The 8,352-nt window shown below is 45.1% G+C and overlaps 1 long non-coding RNA gene across 1 annotated transcript; it reads left to right on the plus strand.

Annotated features, from left to right (window-relative positions):
• Positions 1-4,719: 4,719 nt before the first annotated feature.
• Positions 4,720-6,247, plus strand: LOC144708694 (uncharacterized). Its single transcript, XR_013582834.1, has 2 exons — positions 4,720-4,816; positions 5,652-6,247. It is a non-coding gene; the product is annotated as an uncharacterized LOC144708694 (long non-coding RNA).
• The last annotated feature ends 2,105 nt before the right edge of the window (positions 6,248-8,352 follow it).

The raw sequence follows: 8,352 nt of genomic DNA on the forward strand, positions 1-8,352 counted from the left end.
CTCTATTGATCTGATACTGCTCCTCTACTCTAGTAGATCTTGTCCTGATGCTCTAGTTAGCAATCTTGGCACTTGATGTTATCTGCATCGAAACATTGGGAGATCCTTCAGCACATTGGCATCGCTGGCTTCGCGGGCAGTACATACAGATCGCCGTTGTCTGATCCTCTGAACATACAGATGCCTTACGTCTATTTCTGATCGGTGAGTCACCTACCTGTTCGATGCCACACGTCATTTTATCTGCCTTATTGGCGCCTCAGTGTATCTTTACAACTTTTCACTGGTACAAAATAAACCTTATGCGCATAACACGTGTTACATGTTCCTTGCATGTTAACAGCTGCGAGTCGATTGCATTTCCCACATCTACATCTCTATCTATCTCTATGACATCTGGCTCTCTGCATCCTCTCTATCACTCTTTCCCTCTCTCTATCTCATCTCCTATCTCTCTCTCTCTCTCTCCTCTCCTCTCTCTCTCTCTCTTCTCCTCTCTAGCTCTCACGGACATACTCTCTCTCTCTCTTCTCACACACCACACACACACACTCTTCTCTCTTTCTCTCATGCCTCTCTCTCTCTCTCTTCTCTCTTTCTCTCCTCTCTCTCTCTCTCCTCTCTCTCTTCTATCTCTTTCTCTCTCTCTCTCTCTCTTGCTCCTCTGCACCTCACTCTCTCCTCTTACTCTCACTCTTCTCTGCTCTTCTCACTCTCACACTCACTGCCACTCCCCTCCATCCACTCAACCTCTCTCTCTCTCTCTCTCTCTCTCCCCTCTCTCCTCTCTCTCTCTCTCCTCTCTCTCCTCCTCTCCCCTCTCCTCCCTCTCTCTCTCTCTCCTCTTCTCTCCCTCTCCCTCCCTCTCTCCTCTCTCTCCCTCTCTATCTCTCTCTTCTCCTCTCCTCTATACTCACTCCTCCTCTCTCTCTATCTCCTTCTCTCTTCTACTCACTCCTCTCTCCTCTCTCCTCATACTCTCACACACATCACTCTCCACACTCTCTCCACACTTTCCACACCTACTCACCTTTCTCTTCTCCCACACATATACTTCTCTTCTCTTCTCTTCACACTCTTTATGTCTTCTCTTCTCTGTCTCACTCCTCTCCCTTCTCTCTCTTTCATCTGTCTTTCTCTCTCTACCTCTCCTCTCTTTGTTTCTCTCTCTCCCTCTCTCCTCAATCTGCTCTCTCTCCTCTCACTCTCACACAATCTCTCCCCTTATCTTTCTCCTCTCTTCTCTCTCTCTCTTTCACTCCACCACCTCTCTCTCTCCTCTCCTCTCTTCTCTCTCCCTCTCACATACTCTCTCTCTCTCTTCTACTCTTTCCTCTCTCAATCTCTCTCCTCTCTCTCTTCTATCTCTCTCTCTCTCTCTCTCTCTTTCTATCTCTCTCTCCTCTCACTCTCTCGTCTCCTCTCTCTCACTCACACTCTCTCTCTGTCTCTCTCACATTCTCTCTCTCTCTCTCTTGTTCTCTCTCTCTTTTCTCTCTCTCTCTCTCTCTCTCTTCTCTCTCTCTCCTCTCTTCTCTCGTCTCTGTCTCTCCTCTCTCTCTGTCTCTCCTGTCTCTCTCTCTCTTCACCTGCTGTCTCTCTCTTTCTTCCTCTCTCTTCTTCTCTCTCTCCTCTCTTCTCTCTCTTCTCTCCTCTCTCTCTCCTCTCCTCCTTTCTCTCCTTTCTCTCTCTCTCCTTCTGCTACTTCTCTCTGTCTCTCCTTCTCTCTTCTCGTCTCTTCTCTTGCTCTCTTCAAGCCTCGTTCTCTCAATGGCTCGCAAACTTGAAAATCTCAAGGCGTCTGCCGTTCTCAAAATGGCTTCCTAGGTTCTCTCCACCTGTCTTGCCGTCTGCCGTTCTCGACCTCTCTCGCGCTACCGCACTTATGGAATCAAAGTACCGACTGCTTCGTGTCGGACCGTGGACGAATTAAAAACTGACTTTTCTTAAACATATCGTGCCTAAAGGAAGCAACAAACGAAAAGGGTCCGCTGCATCAATCAAAACAAATCCCTTTTTCGAGTGAAAATAACAAGGGAAATCAAAAACAAGAATTCAATATTCTCAAGAATGAGACGCACTGTCCGTAGTGCGGATTAATCACAACAACATTGCACGAGTGCGCAAGTGATCTTGGAACAGACATCTTTAACTTTGTTTTCTTCCAAGGGTGTGTTACAATAGAAAACCCTCTAAAGGCCACATTCCAAATCGCCAAAATGATCCCGAGTTAAAAAAGGATACCATCTAACTTGCAATACATGAAGAGTCCAAGTTTTTCTCTCCGGTAGGTTCTTATCACCAGGGAGGCGCAAAAGGTTGACCGTACTCGAAGAAGGCTCTGGGATCTCCCCGGCACGGCCATGCGTAAAGCAAGGCCTGGGGACGAAATACTGGCGCCGAGTAGAAAGGGGACAGATTGCGTGGAAGGAGAAAGCACTGGCTTTGCTCCCACGTTGGAGGAAGAGGGGGGCTATCCTCTCCTCTAACCAGTGGAGGATGCCCACATTGGATTCGCCTGTTGAGGAAAGAGTCTCAAACTCGGCTCTCGGCGTCGACTCAAGTTAGGACTTAATTAAGATTAGTTAGTAAAACGAAATACATTATATACTCATTAGAGACTTAGAAGATAGGGTTCAATATAAGTTCAAACATAGTTAGGATATAACATAGATAGGACACGCCATAGACAGCTAGGATTTAATCTAAATGGATTATAACAGTCAGGATTATAACCGTTAGGCTAATGGGTTCACCGCACCGATCGACGGCCGCGATCGGTGCACCCATCTCATTATAACGACTCAGATTTAATCTAGAAAAACGTTGTACTAAAGGTGCACTGACACCGAATCAAGGGTCACGATCGGTGCACCTCTTCTTTTATAACGGACTAGATTAAAACTGATTTTCAAACGATTATATCCGTTGTAAACTGTTACAACGGATATATCTCTGCAAATGGTAACTTATATATTTAGATTACATAGCTATTATAAAAACATAACCATTTGTAATTCACAGCACGGATAATACAACAATCTTAAGCAGCATTCGCGTGTGCCACTTCTTCTTTCCCTTCTCCTCTTCTTTCTTCTTCAATCCTTCTTCTTCTTTTTCTTATCTCCAAGATCCAAGATTCTTATCATCGCCTCCGTGGCTGACGAGTCGAGCGGGCAGCAAATGTGGCATCAGAATGTCAAAGATCTTGCTCGCCAATAGGCTCTGAGCGCCTGCCTGGTGCGCGGACGTGTTGGCGAGGCTCAAAGACTTGGCCTAGTGGCAAAGGCTGAGGTGCGCGCTGCAGATCTGCCACGCCAGGTGCCTCATGTCGACGACACGACCAAGCATGTTGCCCAGAAGTCGCGTGAACTCCGGCAGTGCAATCGGCAGTGGGGCGCACGGGTACAGGAGTTTGGGGAGCTAAGCGACGTCGTATACGTCATGATAGGTCACCCAAAGAGACTTTTGCTGCACGGGGGAAAGGAAGAAGGGCCGCAGAAAGGAAATGACAAGGGCCGAGTCTACGCTGACTCCCTTCTCAACACATCCACCGACTCCCCCAATCACTCGATAGAAGGGGTAGTAGCGTCGAAATTGCGGAAGTAGATCGGCATTGTCAGCGGTGTTGGAGAAATAATCTTGATTCAGTTATTTTTTGAGTCGGTAGTTTTTTTAATATGTCAAGAATGACCAAGTCAGCATGGCATAAGATGTGGAGGCAGCAGCTTATTTTGAGGAGCTAAAGACTGGTGATGTCAGATGTCGTCGGGGACGTCGTCCAGTCGGCACCGAGTATGATGGCTCGATACCGATAAATTATGATATGTCAGATTACGGCGGTGTCGTTGTCCGACGGATGAAACCCTAACGGGTTATGTAACTACGATGTGATGGGATGCATCCTACGTATCGTACGTGCAAGCTCCGACTCGAGGGAGACACCGAGCTCCTAGCTTGGACAGGTCGCAGAGTGATGGCGACGGTGGCCTCTCGAACCTCGTTGGAGCGGCGAAGGCATCTATGGCTGAACGGAATCTAACATAGGGCTCGCACATAACGGATGTACTCGTCTGTACCGATAAGACACTCACAAGTCGTAGTTTCTCGCAATTCGTCCTCTCTCACCTACCTAGCCCGAGCGCAGTGGAATCAAGACGAAAATATACTGCATGAAGTAACATAACGAGCGGTGGGAAGAGGGTGTACCTCGTCGCGGGCGGCTCGTCGTGCAGAAGTTTGTCGATGTCAGCCGCGATTCGAAGCAGGTGGAGTGGAGATAGACGCCGAAGAGATCACGGCAGCTCAACAAGCAGTGATGTTGTCCAAGCTCTATGTAAAAGAGTCGGAGTGGAGAGCGCGAGGCATCAGCATGAGCTGGCTCAAGCGTCGGGCCATCCCGGGAGCTCTCCTTGAGGCGGATTAGCACGAGCAGAGTGGTCCGGCAATACGATCGTGAGCAATGGCGTTGATTGTGCCGGCAGTTGTACAGGTGCGCGTGTCGGCCGTCGATCCTCGGTGACTCTCAGATTGGACGCAGGCTGATCCCTGAAGATTTTAGATTGTGAATTTTTATGAATTTCAAAAACAGTAAAAAGTCAAGAGAAATTATTGTTATGATAAGAGTTACAAGGGCATTTTTGTAAAATAAAAACAAAAGTAAGGATGCAAAATAAAAGGAAGAAAGAAGCACGAAAAAGTAGTGTGAAGAATATACAGGCGTGAAGACTAAAAGAGAGCAAGGAAGTTGGAGAACTCTGGAAAGTCTTGGTGATAAAATTGCTTTTCGGGGCAACGGAGAGCTGAAATCTTGCCGGTAATACAACTCTGAAGAGCACAACATCTGCGTTTATAATCAGGCTTGTGATCTCGATTTGTTTTCTTTTCTTTTGAAATCCTTCTATTACGAATTTGATTTCAAGAAACATGACATTTGAATCAACGTTTTGAAATCATTCTATTACAAATTTGAATTTAAGAAATGTGACATTTGAATCAACGTTTTGAAATCATTCTATTACGAATTTGATTTCAAGAAACATGACATTTGAATCAACGTTTTGAAATCATTCTATTACGAATTTGATTATAAGAAATGTGACATTTGAATCAATGTTTTTGGAATCGTTCGATTACAAATAGGGTTTCAAGAATAGTGATATTTGAATCAGTGTTTTGAAATCGTTCTATACTATATTGAATTTAAAAATCGTGGCTGTTGAATCAACTTTTAAAAATCCTTGTATTTCAAATCAAATTTTTAAAATCGTGGCTGTTGAATCAACGTTTTAGAATCCTTGTATTTCAAATCAAATTCCAAAAACTTGGCTGTTGAATCAACGTTTTAGAATCTTTATATTCCAAATTGATTTTCAAAAGTCCTGAAACAGTTAAGGATCTGAAATTTTCTCTTTGCTGAAATTCTTGAAAACTTGGCATTCTGAAATCTTCTCATTGTTAAGCTGAAATTATTGAAGCTTTGGTGAGCTGAAACAAGATATTGTAAACTACACTTTTTGGAGCATTTACCAGTTGAATATTATAATTCTTGTGATTTTCATAATCCAAAAATTGAAAATTTGATAGTCTCTAACCGAATCCGAAATTGGGATTACCATAATCTGAATTTTGTGATTACTTTTCTCGTGCAGGAGTTAACTTCTAAAGAATAGAAATCTTTTTTTGGTATTTGTGATTGTGGAGTGTTGAACATCATTGAGTTTTGAATCAAAAATTGATATTCGAATAAATTTCTGTGGTCATCAGAATAGATACTGCATTCTTAACTCTGTGAGTGAAAAGCATCGACTGTGATTGAAAATTACATCATAAGGATTAACAGATATTCATACTCAAGTGAAAATTGTTATGTTGAAATTGGAATATTGTTAGCTAACTTTTCAGGAAAGTTGAAGACAAGTTTTTCAATATTTTCACAAGTTCTTTCAGCCCTTGTGAGAATAGAGATACTACTTTGAGTAAAGGCAGTTTTTGGAAGCTGAGAAGGACTTGAGTGGTCCACTGGAAGAAGAAGTGAAAGCGAGGATACCTTCAAAAGCTAAGGGGGCTCAAGGTCATTCTTGTTTTTCAATTTCTATATAGGAGATATCCGTGTATCCCTATTACCAGGCTATTTTTTAGCTTGGGGGGCTATAAAACTAGGTTAGGGACATATTAAAACTCCGGCTGGATATCCCGGGACAAGATTAAGGGACTAGCCCTAACCTGTATAAAAATTCTGGGTGTCCTCTTCTTCTTTCTTTATAATTAGAAAATAGGTAGAGAAATCAGGAGGATAATAATACAAAAAGTAAAAGAAAAACAGGGAATGGTCTAATTCACACCCCCCCCCTCGTAGACCATTTCATAAGATATTAATCCAACAATCCCCTGGTCTGAATTTCCCATGTTTAATCCTCCTCCCACAGCATCGTTCACGTGGTCAAATGGTGCAGGGAAGGGGGGGGAAAGCATTCGTCCGGGAGGTAGAGAATGGTTGACTTGCACGGGCCGTGGGTCACGGTGGGCCCCCTTCCCAATGAAAGTTGCCGACGGTGGATTCCTCCGCAGCGAGAGAATTTCCGGCCTAAGAACTTCCCTGCAGCGACATTGGATTTCCCCCCAGCGACGGTGGTTTCTCAGTCAATGGCGGGAGAATTCTTTTTTTCCTTCTCGTACCTCTGGTCGGACGCGACAAGTCGCGTCGGAATATCCTGGGTGTTGGGATGATATTTCCTATTGCACCCGACGGCAGGTGGAGTATTCTTCGCCGGAGCTACAAGGGGGACAATTTCCTTCCCACGGCAACATGGCTATCGGGAGATCTTCTCACAGGAATTACCGAGCGGGGAGATCCTGCTTCAATCGTGAGGGGTGATCATGCCAAGGTCTGCTAGGAAGAGGGGGGAACGGGACGGTTCCCCCTTTGTCTGCCCAGTTTTCCTCCCTTTCTTCTCCTCCAATATCTCTTCCTCCGTCCTCTCTTCTCTATTCACAAGTTGAGACCAAGGAAAAAATAACGCACAACACAACTTCGATATTTCCTGGTCTGCGTTCTAAGGGCGCCCTCTCTTCCCTTATAAAGGGGGAAGAGATGGGCCCTAACATGGGCCATAAAGGGGGAGTCCATTAGGGGAGCCCTTATAAATGGGCTCCCCTCATTGCAAACAAAGATAAAGACATAAAAACAAGGGGAGATGAGGGAATGGGGAAAGACAAAGGAGGGAGAGGCAAGGGGGAAGGTCCCTCCCCTTGATGGTGAAACGCCGGACAGACGAACACGTCGCAAAAGTGACAAAACACGACGACGAGAACGAGAAAAGACAAAGCACATGAGAGAGTGATGAGAAAACAAAAAAAGGATAACTGAGCAGCTTCACCCGGTCTCCAACGTCAAGGGCGTGCAGCGCGGATGACATCGATGACGACTTTTGATGACGTGCGCCATCAACTGGGTTTCTTGGAAGACCAAGTACATGGACAGGTGAGTGGCGATGCTGAGTTTAGACCAATAGGCAGTTATGGGGGAGTGCCTATAAATATGTAGGTGTTCCATTGTTGTAGTATGTTGTGTGCATCAAGGTTCCTTCCTCTCTCAAAGTGTTCGTGCATCTTGTTTCTATGTGTGAGATCATGAGAGTGAGGGCTTAAAACCTTTTTCTCTGTGTGAGACTAAGCGAGTGAGTGCCCGTGCTTCTCTTCTTTGAGTGAGTTGTTGAAACAAGAGAGCTAGGTTCCAACAAGCGGCCGTGGCCATCCCAGCCCAAAGTAGGAGAAACCCAGCTAGACTGTCTTCAGTCTTTCGACATTCGCTCTGAGGTTGCTGTAGTGATGATGGTCGTCGACGTCCCTTAGGGTGTGAACGATAAACCCCCGGAATTCCACGTCAATCACGGTGTAAGGTGCGTGGTAAAGCGCCGCTACTAACTACGGCATCTTGGCGTGGAAGTTCCACGACCAGACCTGAAGCACATTGTCCTCTGCAGCCATCTTCCTAAAATCTCGCTCTCTCTCTCTCTCTTTATCTCTCTTTGTTTCCTTCTCTGCCTCTCTCTCGCCCTCTCAAGAACTTGTTGAAGGGTTCTGCAAGAAAATAAGCAAACACTGTGCTCTAAAAATTTAAGTGGAGAGAATGCTCGTCAGGCCTTTGAGATCTGTATCGTGCCTTAAATCACTCGCGTATATCTCCACCACTACCGGTCAATGACATGACTTTCGAGTGTCTCAGCCAGCCGATTTCTTTTGAAACTACTCCCCATGTGTCACAACAAGTTGTAAGGTATATATGTCATTCTGATCTCCATGCGCTGTCTCACTCGACGGTTTTCCATTTCATATGTTACATTTAAATTT

Source organism: Wolffia australiana, chromosome 10 (genome assembly GCF_029677425.1).
Source record: "Wolffia australiana isolate 7733 chromosome 10, ASM2967742v1".
Taxonomy (NCBI): domain Eukaryota; kingdom Viridiplantae; phylum Streptophyta; class Magnoliopsida; order Alismatales; family Araceae; genus Wolffia; species Wolffia australiana.